Genomic DNA, 13220 nt, shown 5'->3' with positions numbered 1-13220 from the left:
TTTCAGGATACCCAAACGTTGTCCATCAGTTTTAATCGTGACTTGTTTGATATTTTAGGTGGAGACACAAAAATGGCTCCAAATTTTAAACCGAAGATCAACAGCAATATGGAATTTTACAAGTTTTTTCGATTCCCTGTAGAACTGAACCAAGGACTGAATTTGATATTTGTGTATTCCGATGTGGTGGAGGATAACGTGGTGGGACACACCTCCGTACCGTTACTGCGTGTCATTCCTTTCAAAGTGGATAGTACCACGACCAGTGACCAGGAAGGTGGAAACACCTATCACGTTCACCGCGAATTTGTACATCCTCACTATTTGCCTGTCAGCAAGTCTTATTTGGACACGGTCAACATTGCTATTAAAGGAGATCTGGGATAAAATATTCCATTCACCAAAGGAAAAGTCACTGTGAAACTCCATTTTCGAAAACGGTTTTCTCACGATTCATAAGTCATGTATCCAGTGTACCAAGGGGTTGTTCGACAGCGAGGACACGGTTTAGGAGATATGCTAAAATCGGTCTTTCGTTCGGTGGCCCCAGTCTTGAAACCGATGGTAACACGCGGATTGCACGCCTTGAAAGATGCGGCACTGACGCAAGGCAAAGAATTTCTCCAAAATGTCATCATCGACAAACAAAATCCCAAAGAAGCCTTCATGGGGGCAGGCAAAAATGTCTTGCTGCAAACGGGTAAAGACATTTTGGGCCGACGCGAAACACCTATAAATGCCCTGCACGCTACCGAGTCAGACATTCAGCAAGGACAAGGCAGAAAGAGACGACGAAGAAAGCACCCTTTCACCAGACTTCACACGTCTAAAGCTAGAAAGACAAATAAAAGAAGAACGGTTCGAGACTTAGACGTTTTCGATTATTGAGAAAGAGAAAAAAATGATGCATCGAGAGTCTTGCGCCTGTTCCAAGTCGGAACTGGATCTGTTTGCCATGCCACCCACCATGATGACGATGCAAGAATCCCAATGGGTGGAATTTCACCCCGTCTCCTCATTGACAGATTCCGCTACCATCGAGTTTGAAATCAAAGGACAGCCCGAAGATTACATCGATCTGAATAGCAGTTACTTGTACTTGAAAGTCAAAGTTCAAGATAAGGATGGAAATGCTATAGACACTGAGCCAGTAGCTCACGTCAACAATTTCATGCATTCCTTGTTTAGCGGAGTGGACTTGTACTTGAATAACAAACTAGTCAGTAGCAGCATGGATACTTACCCTTATCGAGCGTACCTGGAAAATCTCTTGACGTACGGAATAGACGCCAAGAACACTCATCTCGATGCCTGTGTGGTATGGGAAGCTGACGATGCAGGCCAGTTTGAAGAATTCGAAATTAATACAAAGAATCCACACAATGCGGGATTTGTAGAACGAAGAGACAAAATCAAAGACGGACACAGCTTAGAACTGATGGATCGTTTGCATTTGGACATGTGGTTGCAAGAGAAATATTTGCTGAACGGGGTGGATGTTCGCCTGAGACTGAATCGTAGCAGTATCGCTTTCCTTTTAATGGCTGATAGTGACGATAATTACAAAACCAAAATCCAAGAAGCCAGACTCTACGTGCGTCGTGTGGAAGTGTTACCTAAAGTGGGAAACGACATCAGTCAGACGTTGAGCAGAACGACCGCCAAGTATCCGATCCGACGCGTGGAAGTGAAAACTTTCACTATTCCTGCTGGACAGCGATCCATGATCCAAGATCATCTGTTCCAAGGACAGCTACCCAAACGTTTAATCGTTGGTATGGTCGAGAATGAAGCCTTCAACGGAGCTATCGCTAAAAATCCTTTCTACTTTCAACACTTTGGCGTGTCCAAGATTGAAGTCAGTCGCGATGGCAAGACCTTGTGTACCCGACCTTTCGAACCTGACTTTGACAAGAAGAAATACTTGAGATCGTACTTGACCTTGTACGAAGCCACCGGTCAGTTAGGAACCAACACCAGTCACGGCATTACGTACGAGGATTACACAGGAGGCTATGCTTTGTGGGCTTTTGATTTCACTCCAGACCAAGGCAGCGACGAGGGACATTTCCACCCTATAAAATCCGGCCAGATTCGTGTGGAAATTCAGTTTGCAAAACGAGAGCCTGATAAAACGGTGAACGTCATCCTGTATGCAGAATTCGATAATACCATAGAAATCAACAGTCTGAGAGAAGTCATTCTAGATTATTAGAAGCCATGGAAGACTGTTATCACTTTTTACCTAGTGGAGAAACTTTGGACATGGAATGTGAGGAGACTGTGGAAGAAGTTATCATGATGAAGTCCCGATGGCCAGAACAAGAAGCGCATTTAGTCTCCTGTTTTGCCAAACACTTGGTCGAAAAAATGACGGAATTGATCAAGAAAGATTGCTATGGATGTCAAAACGATCATCCCAGTCAAATTCAACACGATAAATGCATGATGCTGAGTCAAGAAGAAAAATTGGACGAGTATCTGGACGAGGTTTGGAGTCTCATCTCGGACGAAGTCGTGTTGCATCAGTGGGATAAAGACTTGCATGAACATTCTTGTCCACCATTAACCACTCAAGAGATCCATCGTATCGAAGCTCTCCTGAATCAGAGTGGGGAGACGAAGCAAAGAAACGGTTATTTGTCAGACATTTAGAAGCAAAAAGTCAGGATCGAATTGATGACTTATTATTACCTGTGAAGAAGAAAAAAACCACACAAATCAATGGATACCTGGGAACTTTATTATCTTTTGAACCACAGTTCGTACATGGCTTCTTGGAATCCTGTCGTCTGTGCTAAAGATGAACTCCCTCATCGCAAACCTCAAGACCATCTAGCTTATGTGATCAAAACGGACGACAGTCATCTCCCAGGAACCCACTGGGTAGCCGTCTACTTTCCTCAAGAAGGATGTGTGGAAAATTTCGATTCGTACGGAGTGCCTCCTTTGGAAGACGATATCATTGACTTTATGAGATGAAATGCTCAGACCACCCGATTCAATAATATGAAATTACAAGGCACAGATTCCTTGGTGTGTGGACAATATTGTGTGTATTTTCTGCATCATCGCAGCCTGGGCTATTCCTTAGAACATTTAGTGACTCATTTTGATCCTCGTTCTTCTTCAAGAAACGATGTGAAAGTAGATCGATGGTTTTGTGACCATTATGCTTATCTTTTGTCTCAAGCTAGGAAACGTAGTGTCCATCAATGGCCTAATGACTTCCAACAGTGGAAATCACAATTTCATTCACAACGTTGTCAGCCCTGTTTAAAGTAGAGTGTTAATTGAAAAAATGTTTGTCATTTGAAAAAAAATGTTTGATGTTATATTGTTGGATTATTGTTAAAAATGTTAGAGTTGTTGGTTAGTGTTAAGTGATTTTGAATTTTAAAAATGTTGTGTTTTGAAAAAAATGCCTTTGTGGTTTGTTTGCCATAAGAATTTTGATTCATGCTCTTTGACTTCTTACTATCCCTCTCATGACACTCATTGAACGTTGCGGCTCGAAAACCGTAGAGGGATGTTTTCCTTCACGTCCGCGCTTTGACTTTAAGAACCGGGGTTGTTTCCAGTCTAACCATCCATTGTCGACTCATCCTCCTACGAAGATGTGCTCCAAACTAGCTAAGCTAAACGAAGCCTACGTGAATTTGCATAGGGTCAGACACAGTCTGATACCGAAGCCTGAAGAGATAGAGAATGTGAGAATGTTAAAAGTCACTGAAGACCTGATAGAAGAGCTCTTCAGAGAAGAAGTGAACAGGGAGAAAGAAGAATGGACAGAGAAGTACAGACTTCAGAGACAGCAGCAACAGCAACAACAGCAGCAGCAGCAGCAACCTGAACCTGACAGAGGCTTTGTCGATTGTCGTATCGACACCAAAGAGTTCTTCTTCTCTTTCCGAAGAAGCAGACCTATCGTCAGAAAGTCTATCCTCAGAGGACATCGCATTCTTAGAAACTAAAAGATTGCCATAGCAAACAAAAAAAAAAAACAGCCCTTTTCAGGGCTACCCAATACTCTAGAAAAGAAATAACAATCGATTTGCCAATGTGTGTATGTAGAGTAGTGTGAATATAAACACTGACTCTTTTGTGGTGTGAGTGTATGTGTTTGTGTGGATAGTAGATCATGATCATGTGTTTTTTGCTGTTTGACGTGCGTGGAGAGTAGATTTGGGGTTTGATTGGATTGCTTTGCGTATGTGAATAGCATATTGAAGTGATTAATGAAAATTTTTAAATTAGTAATGGGTAGTATAAAAAAGTGAGTGAGTTTTTCGTTTAGGTCCGCGCGTTGTTTGGTTATTATCTAGGTATGATCAATTTTGTTTTAGGGGGATGTTTTCCATCACGTCCGCGCTTTCAGTATAAATTAAAAATCGTTCGGCAGTCTAGCTACCCTTGTTGATTGATCAACACCACCAGAATGAACACCAGACTAGCTAAACTGCTTGAACTTCATGTACACCTGGAATATGCCAGGCGTATAGTGAATGAGCTGGCTGCAGAGGTCATCGTAGAAGAGGGAAGGATGAAAGAGGAGGAGAGAAGAAACAAAGAAGAGGAGAGAGGAAATTTCAGAATCCCAGAGACAGAAAATTGGGATTCTGAAGCCACTTATCCCGCCTCTGCTCTCCCCCCAAAAAGAGTGAAAAGAGACTGGGGAAGAAGATGTGTGTGTGGTGCCAGGCCTGGAAGGTGCCATCATTAACCAGGTGTCATGGAGTTCAAAAAAACAAACAGCCCTTTTCAGGGCTACCCCAATCTCTAGAAAAGATATAGTAATCTATTTGCTAATGTGTGTATGTAGAGTAGTGTGAATATAAACACTGACTCTTTTTATTTGTGTGTGTGTGTGTGTGTGTGTTTGTAAGCGCTCACGTACGTTTGTGTGGATAGCAGATTATGGATTTCGTTTTAATGATTTGTGTGTAAATAGTAGATTTGGGGTTTGTTTATTGCTGGTTCACGTATGTGGATAATAGATAATATGAAATGAGAAAAGTAGGGGATGTTTTCCTTCACGTCCGCGCGTTGTTTGGTCATGATCTAGGTAAGATCAATTTTGTTTTAGGCGGATGTTTTCCATCACGTCCGCGCTTTCACTATAAGAACCCACAGTATTCGTCGTTCAAACCATTCTACAGAGAATAAAAAAGAAGATGGCTTCAAACCAACTTGATAAAATGAAAACATTGCAAGACGTCATGGACAATTTGGGTATGATGGAGCAAATGTTAGTGAGGCTAAACGAGGATCACTATTCTTATAGTCCCCATCGAGTGAAGATGGAGATCAACAATTTAAGAAAAGTAGAGGACATGATCAGTGCTCTGATGAAAGAAATAAAGGAGGAGAAGGAGGATGAAGAGGAAAGGATAAGGATGAGAGAATGGAACGAAAAAATTGAAAAAGAAGAAGAAAATGAGAAGAGGAAGAAAGAAGAGGAGGAAAAGCCAAAAGAAGAGAAAAAGGAGGAAGAAAATAAAGAAAAGAAGAGAAAAAGTGTAGGACAGAAAATAAGAAGTTGGTGGAGAAATAGAAGAAATTAGAAGAAGAAACCCAAAGATCCTTTTCAGGGCCACTCCAATTTCTCGAAAAGAGATCGACCTTTAATTGCCAACCCCTTTTTTATTTCATTTTTTTAAAAATCCCATGTTAATTTCCCCTTGCCCCTATACAGTCCCACGATTTATGTCCATGTTAATTTCCCATTGTCGCTCAACAGTCCCACGATTTATGTCCATGTTAATTTCCCATTGTCGCTCAACAGTCCCACGATTTATTCCAATGTTAATTTCCCTTGTCGCTAGACAGTCCCACGAGTTTTCTCCATGTTAATTTTCCATTGTCGCTAGACAGTCCCAAGGGGTCTTGTAATGCTAATTCCCATTGTCGCCAGATCATCCCACTTCACTACTCACCAGGAAAACCTTATGTGGAGCCTGCCATCACAGTAAATGGCCAAACCATCGTGGAAGTGGACAAGTTCACTTACCTTGGCAGCACAGTAGTAAGGTGGGGTACATTAGCGTCAATGGGATATAGCATTACAGAGACCCCTGGGTCAGATTAGCGTCAAGGAAAATTTAACATGGAGAAAAATCGTGGGTCAGATTAGGGTCAAGGGAAATTAACATGGAGAAAAATCGTGGGACGGTTTAGCGTCAAAGGAATTTAAACAGGGTGGGACTTTATAGCGTCAAGGGAAATTGAACATGGGATTTTTTTTTTAAAAATTTTTTTAAAAAAAGGGTAGGCAATGGAAAGGCTATCTCTTTTCGAGAAATATGGCTGGCCCTGAAAAGGGCCTTTGGGTTTATGTTAATATTAATATTAACATAGATGGCATCTGTCACATCTTCTTCTTCTTCTTAAACTCCTTCTAACTGCCGGTCCATACACAAGTACCCTCTTGAGACATCCTTGTCTTTCTATGTAAACTCTCCTCATCCATTGACTAGTATCTGTCCTATCAACAACAGTCCACTTGGACCTGACATACATGAGCATGTCCGTCCTAAACATCATGGAAGACACAAGCGTAGAAGATTGCACATCGGTCCACATCTTGAAGCGACGAGAACAAGTGAATCAATGCACTGAACTGCGCTTATTTATAGGCAGAGGTAGGATTGAAACGGATTGAGTTCATTCACCAATCCGAACACGCGTTACAAAATTCAGTCAGCTCGCATCCAATCCGAAGAGAGCAGTCTGTGACGTCAGTTGGTCTATATAGATTCGCTAGCGCTTGTGTGCAGTCAATCTATGCGACAGTGATTCAACATGACGGAAACTCAGAAAACGATCCATTGGGGTGCACCAGCAGGGGAGACCGCCCAAGGGAACCCGGACTTACTTTCAGAAGAGGTACATTGGGATTTTGTGGATTTTCTTACCTCGCAAGAATTTGTTCCGGAACCTTCGTTACCTTCTTCATTACCGCAAGTGGAGAATTTTAGACAGAGACAGAAAGAAGAATTGGAGAAATTTATGCAACGACAAAAGGAAGCGGAACAAGCTTATCTCCCACAGCAACAGCAACAGCAACAAGAAGAGGTAAGAAAAAAACAACAGCAACAACAGCAAGAAGAAGTAGCAGCAAAGAAACAAGAGGGTGAAAATCAAACGGCTACGGTACTGTTGGACATTTTAGCGGAGTTAAGAAGTCTGAAACAAATGTATCAGACTTCTTTATCACGACCGAAGAGAATACGACCTTCCCGAGCTAAACACGCCAACCCTGTGACTAAGCCTGTCGTACCACCCTTAGTGATTTCAACCCAATCATCAGAAGTAGGCCTTGGCCGTGGCAAAGGCTTAAGGCAGTTAAAGTTGATTGGTTAAACTCACCCCTACACCAAAATAAAAAGGCCCTTTTCAGGGCCACCCACATTTCTCGAAAAGAAATACAATTTCAATTTGCCAATAACTCAAAAATAAACCCCACCCATTTTACCCTTATAGTACGTGTCTGTGTATGAGTGCGTGAGTGTAGCTTCTTATTTTAAAATCAAAACTCAAAGACACTTACCTTATATCATTCATGTATTCTTTTATCCATTTTTTACAATCCAATTCACAACACAACACTTTAATTAAAAGTTCATTGACTTCTTCTTTCTCCTTATTTAGTCTCTCTGTTTTTTGAATTTCTTCACCGTTTTTTCCTCGTTTTCTTCCCTTCTTCTTTTCTTCTCCTGTTTCTTTGCTTCTTTTAAATAGAATTGTCCTCTTTCTTCCTCTGAAGAATCCCTCTCTTCTTTCGAAGAATCCCTCTCTTCTTCCGAAGAATCCCTCTCTTCTTCTGAAGAATCCTTCTTTTCTTCTGACTCCTCTTGTTTCTTTTTTGGGCAATCTGGAGACCAATGTCCTTTTTCTTTACAATAATAACAGGTATCTTGACTTTTGTCTTTTTTAGCCCCTGTTTTTTTTCTTTTTTGACGGTCTGGACACTCTGAAGACCAATGCCCTTTCTTCTGACAGATATAGCAAGTATCCTGACTCTTATCTCGAAAGGAAGGAGAGTAGTCCGTCGGCTGGTCTGAAGAGAACTTTCTAATGACCCCTCGCAAAGCTCTGACGAAACGTTCCATCTGGGTAGTCTCTTCCATCGTTCTCCTCGGTTTGAGAGTGAAATGACTAGTGAAAGGACAAGACACACCCTTTTTATATACGCTGGTTTGCCAGGACTATAAATTAGTCTATGGTGTTTAAACTTGAGTCATTTGACGTTTTGCACTCAAGATGAAACGATCCCATTCATTCGAGAAGAAAGAAGAAGAAGAAAGTAACAGGCAGAAACGTGATCTATCGCCTCGTACCAGGGCTGAAATCTTGGCACAAATTCATGCCAGTGATTTTGAAGAGGACATGAGTGAACCAGAATCCGAACCCTCTAAACCAAGTTCACCACCCTTAGTCAACCCTGAAAAGTACTATTCCATTCGAGAGACGGAAAAGCGCTCCTCTAGAAAATTTAGAACCACGGCTTACACCTACACGGTGAAGTTTAAAGATTTCAAGGCCGACGTACCCTTGGAGAAAGCAGAAGGGTTTATCACCGAGATGTGGGATTCTTTGCTCACCGCACTCAAGCGACAATGTCAAGCCAAAGAAGACGATCGCTTGACACTATCCATAGATCACGATGGTTTGAAATCCCCTGTTTGGATCGAGTTTAGCACACCCGCAGAACTGACCCCTTCCAAAGTCATGGACAAGATACAACAGGTGCAACAATCTAATGACCAGTTTGACATCACCGATGGTAAAGCCACACTGAAAATGGCCCACGTCTCTCCTCCTCAAGGAACTGGATGCAAAAAGATGTTATTGGTGGACGACCTTCGCAACACCAAAAAGAGTCTCGTCCGAATTAACAACCCTCAAGACCAGATGTGTTTAGCCCGTGCCATCGTGGTAGGACGAACCTATGCCAACAAGAACGACACGGTAGAATGGAAAAGAACCTGGAAAACTATTCAACAATCCGACCGAGCCAAACAACGAAATGAAGCAGAACTCCTGTTGCAACAAGCCGGACTGTCCAAAGACACACCCTGTGGCATTCCTGAGATGCAAAAATTGCAAGATGCCCTAGCTCCACGCTACACCTTGAAAGTGCACCCTCAAGAAATGGGTGCAACTCTGTTGTTTCGAGGCCAAGATTTTAAGGACGGAAAATACATTCATGTCTATCATCACGATGACCATTTCGATACCATTACCAGTATCACTGGATTCCTGGGATACAGTTATTATTGTGAGAAATGTGACTATGGTTATAACAATCGAGAGCAACACAAGCATTGTGGAATGAAATGCCCAGGATGTTTGGCCTCTCCACCCTGTCTGAGCGAAGGACCAGTGCCTTGTTCGACTTGTTTGCGCACGTTTGTCAGTCCTACCTGTTACCAACAACATTTGAAAACACAAGGTTCACAGAAGAAATGTGCTTGTCAACTCCTGAGATTGTGCCCTACCTGTGGACAAGGCATACTTACCAATAATGCCAAGGCACACGTATGTCGAGGAAAGAAAAAATGTCACATTTGTCACCACATCGTGGACTTGGAACACCAATGCCACGTGCAAAAATACCAACCCCCACCAGAGAAAGAGGACGGTCACAAGAAGAAAGGCAATTTCATCTTTTTCGATTTCGAATGCATGCAAGAGACCGGCATTCACATTCCTAATTTCTGCGTGGCTCATCGAGCCTGCGAGAAGTGCATTCAAGAACCTATCTTCAGTCATTGCCCTCACTGCAGCAAGATTCCTGGAAGACGTGAAAAAATCTTTCGGGGACCAAATACGTTAGCCGATTTTGCCCGAGGGGTCTTAGACCCCATCGACAAGACGTGGAGCCAAGAGGACATCGAACGTTACGGAGATTGTCATCGTCATGCCACGGTGATGGCTCACAATTTCTCCGGATACGATGGACAGTTTCTTCTCAGATACTATACGGAACAAGGCACCGAACGTCCTAAAGTGACTTTGAACGGAGCCAAAATCATTTTCATGCAAATGGGACAAGTACAGTTTAAAGATTCGATGAGTTACTTGGCCATGCCTTTGAGTCGAATGCCTAAAACGTTTGGAATGACAGAAATGGCTAAAGGGTACTTTCCACACTTTTTCAATACGGAAGCCAATCAACATGCCGTTCTACCCCATTTGCCTGAGGCTCACTATTACGACCCCGACAACATGCGTACCGAACAACGAGAAGCTTTCTACGCTTGGTACCAGGCTCACGCCTCTGACCCCTTCGACTTTCAGGAAGAAATGTTAAAGTATTGTCGTTCCGACGTGGACATTTTACGGCGTTGCTGTGGAAAATTTCGAGAACTGTTCATGGAACACGGAGGGGTCGATCCTTTGAAAGAAGCTTGCACCATTGCCAAAGCGTGTTCCTTAGTATACCGCCAACGATTCATGCCTGAAAACACCGTGGCTGTCATCAGTCCTCAAACGACCCACTATGTCAAGCGTCAATACTCGGTCAAAGCCCTACGTTGGTTACATTACTTGTGCGACAAGGAAGACAAATGGATTCAGCATGCCCGCAACGGAGGAGGCGAAAAGACCATCGGAACGTATTCGGTCGATGGCTTGGACTTAGAAAACCCCAAGATCGTGTACGAGTTTAACGGTTGCTTATTTGACGGATGTCCCGTCTGTTACCCTGACCGTGACACTAAAAATCAGTTTTTACAACGAACCATGGAAGACTTGTACCAGGACACTTGTCAGCGACGCCTAAAGTTAGAACAGCAAGGATACCAAGTGGTGGAAATGTGGGAACACGAGTACGATCACCGTTTGAAAACCGATCCCGAGTTTAAACGCCTCGTGGAAAGTTACCAGTTCATGGACCCGCTGAACCCGAGGGATAGTTTGTACGGAGGAAGGACCAATGCCACCTGTTTGCTGTACCAAGCCGACGAAAAGAAAGGAGAAGAAATCAAATACTTGGACGTGTGTTCGCTGTATCCCTACGTGTGCAAATATTGTCGCTTTCCTGTAGGGCACCCACAATTGTTGACGGAACACATCGACCTGAAAAACATTCGACAATACGAAGGCTTGATCAAGTGTAAAGTTTTGCCTCCCACGAACCTATACCATCCCGTCTTACCTCACCATTGTCAAGGCAAACTGATGTTTCCATTGTGCCGTACTTGTGCCGAAACGTGCAACCAGGACCAACCTTGCCATCACAGCCAGGAAGAACGTGCCTTGACGGGAACCTGGGTCAGCGTGGAATTGTTCAAAGCTCTGGACATGGGATAACAACTGTTAGAAGTGTACGAAATTTGCCACTTTCCCAAGACACAACAGTACCACAAGGGTGACCCTACTCAGAAAGGCATTTTCGCCGACTACGTGGATGCCTTTTTGAAATTGAAACAAGAAGCCAGCGGCTATCCTTCCTGGTGTCACACTCCCGAAGACCAAATACAATTCAAAGAGAAATACTACGAACAAGAAGGCATCTCTTTAGACCACATCGAAAAAAACGAAGGCAGGCGATCGTTTGCCAAAGTGATGTTAAATTGCTTGTGGGGTAAAATGGCACAACGACCGTGTTTACCCAAGACGGAATATTTGACAGAACCTTCCCGCTACTTCCAGATGATTCACGACAAAACCAAATACATGAAACACGTGGACGTCGTTCGAGAGGATTTGATCTTGGTCAATTACGAAGAAGATCTGGACTTTGTACAAGACGACCCTTTTGGAAATGTCATCATTGCGGCTTACGTGACAGCTCATGCTCGCTTAAAATTGTACGAAGCTTTAGAACTGTTAGAAGAACGCGTCCTGTACTTTGACACGGACAGTTGCATTTACATCCATCACCCGATTCAACAGCACCCTGACATCGAAGGAGACCGTTTAGGAGCCTGGACAGACGAGCATCCCGACGACAAGATTCTAAGTTTCGTCAGTGGTGGTCCCAAAAATTACGGCTACGAATACCGGGACAAACAAGGAGAAGTGCACACGACGTGCAAAGTGAAAGGACTGACTCTGAATTATCGTACCAGTCGAGTGGTCAACTTTGGGGTATTGAAAGAAGCCTTGCAATCGGGAGAGGATGGAAACTTTAAAGTGACCACTTATCAACCGAACAAGATTGTACGTTTACCCACTCACCACATCGTCAGTCGACCCTTGGAAAAAGACTATCAAATTGTATCCCAGAAGCGAGTGCGACTTCCCAATCACTTCACCTTACCGTACGGTCACGTCGGTATTGGTCTGTATATGAAAAGGAACCCTAGGCAAGATCGATAGTTCATTGTTCATTGAAGTAACTTACCATGTCGTTGACGAAGAAGAAACCAGATTGGTTAGGAGTCAAATGTTGGACATCACCGAGACCAGGGTTTTGAGGCTTGGACACAAGAGGTGGTCCCAGTATGCACGAGAGTTATTCAAGGAAAAAAGTTACTTTTCAACGCGTGTTAGTGACGGTGCCAGAAGAACCCGTCACCCAGGACAGGACTGTCGTGGACAGGCCTGAAAGACCCTTTCGGGAGGACACTTGTGTGACCTTACCCCCTACTATAGAACTGGTTAGAACTTTACCCAAAACATGTGGTTGTTGTACAGACACTTGTGTTTATTCCACGTTCATGGTTATCATGTGCCTTTTATTCTTGTACTTAAGACTTTGGCTTTTATGTATTTTTGTCTTTCGTATTCATGTTTGAAACATTCAATAAACGTGTTCTGAAAAAGTATATAAACTCTTGTCTTGTTTGTTTTTCGTGTCACAAGTGACATTCCTCACACTATGGCTACCTCTGCTGTCTCTGCTCCCTCTTCCTCTACTCTCAAAGTCATCGACGAACACTTAGATCGTGCCAGTTGGGAGGCTTTGTATCTTCGCCATCCCTTTAACATGCTCATTGCTGGACCTAGCGGTACTGGCAAAACCGAATTCGTCAAACGTTTGATCGAACATAAACATCATTTGATCGATCGACCCCCTCAACGAATCGTGTGGTGTTACAAAGAGTGGCAATCGGCGTACAGCCTCTTGCGAGAAAGTCAAGGCGATTCCATCGTGTTTGTGGAAGGCATTCCTAAAGAAGACGATGGCATCGTCTCTGACTCCCGTCTAACCCATTTGGTCATTTTTGACGACATGTTAGGAGAAGACGAAGAAGAAATTAAACTGTGGT

The sequence above is a fragment of the Sinohyriopsis cumingii genome, chromosome 5 (genome assembly GCF_028554795.1).
Source record: "Sinohyriopsis cumingii isolate HCF-2022 chromosome 5, ASM2855479v2, whole genome shotgun sequence".
In the NCBI taxonomy this organism is placed as follows: Eukaryota; Metazoa; Mollusca; class Bivalvia; order Unionida; family Unionidae; genus Sinohyriopsis; species Sinohyriopsis cumingii.
This window is presented reverse-complemented; position numbering follows the sequence as displayed.